General features: G+C 46.6%; 1 pseudogene; it reads left to right on the top strand.

Moving 5' to 3' along the window:
- Nucleotides 1–341: 341 nt before the first annotated feature.
- Nucleotides 342–740, top strand: LOC102838138 (annotated as a pseudogene).
- Nucleotides 741–1,197: the final 457 nt, after the last annotated feature.

Raw genomic sequence — 1,197 nt, 5'->3', positions numbered from 1 at the left:
GTCTGGTGCATATAAAAGAGTATTGGTGGTGGTGATGTGCTGTGGAGTCGGAACCGCCTCATAGCGACCCTGTACAGGGTTTCCGAGGCTGTCAATCTTTACGGGAGCAGAACGCCTCATCTTTCTCCCGGTGGTAGTTAGGAACTGCTGACCTTAAGGTTCTCAGCCCGATTCGTAACCACTATGCTACCAGATTATTACTATTCCTTTATTCCCAATGGCATTGGAGTTACTTAAAATGAAGTAGCTTTACTATACGTTGTATAAAGGGACTTTAAAAAATTCATGGGAAAGTCTACGACCCCGGCAGCAGTGCTAAGAGCAGCCCCAGTAACAACGTTATGACCTGGTGGAATGCCTACAGCGATAACCTTGCGGCAGACGGGACCTGTCAGGACGCAGCCATCGTGGGCTATAAGAACCTGTCCTCTCTCTGGGCCGCTGTCACTGGGAAAACGTTCGTCAATATCACATCAGCTGAGGTTGGAGCTCAGGTTGGCACAGATGGATCACGTTTTTGGAGAATGGGTTCACACTTGGGGCCCAGAAACGTTCGGGACGAGGAGTATACCATGGATCTTCGCACCAAGAACATTGGCAGAGCCCCCACCTTCAACCTCACGGTCATCATGACTGCCAAGACCCCAGTTCTGCTGATGGGAAAAGAAGGTGTCCACGGCGATTTGATCAACAAGAAATGTTATGAAATGTTCTCCCACTTGCAGCTTGCTCAGTACTGACCTCATCTGCACATTCCAACCCCCCTCCTCCCCACTGCTTTTGCACTCCTCTCCTTCCCATACTCACACGTACCCCATTTTATTTTTTGGGCCATCACCCCCCACCTCTTATTGCTGCCCAAACGATATGGCGTGGAGGCCAGGGATAGATGGGCAGACCCTTACCCATAGCCACCCCTCTATATGTGGTTGGAAAACATTTTGTTGCTTTTTTGGGGGTGGGCGTCTGAATAAAAAAGATTCTGCTAACAACAGCAACCAAAAATTCATGAAAAAACTGAAATGGAAAGAATGGGATTTTTCTACAATATTTTAAAAGTCTCTTCATATGTACATGGCCACTTCATGACCAAAAAACAAAACAAAGCACTGCCTGTTTCTAAACCATCTCCATTATGGTTGCAGATTGAACCATTGTGATCCATAAGACTTTTTTTAGATGATTTTCAGAAGTAGA

This window comes from Chrysochloris asiatica, unplaced genomic scaffold (assembly GCF_000296735.1).
Source record: "Chrysochloris asiatica unplaced genomic scaffold, ChrAsi1.0 scaffold00185, whole genome shotgun sequence".
NCBI classification, from domain to species: Eukaryota; Metazoa; Chordata; class Mammalia; order Afrosoricida; family Chrysochloridae; genus Chrysochloris; species Chrysochloris asiatica.
The sequence above is the reverse complement of the archived record's forward strand: the minus strand, read 5'-3'. Positions and strand labels throughout refer to the sequence as shown.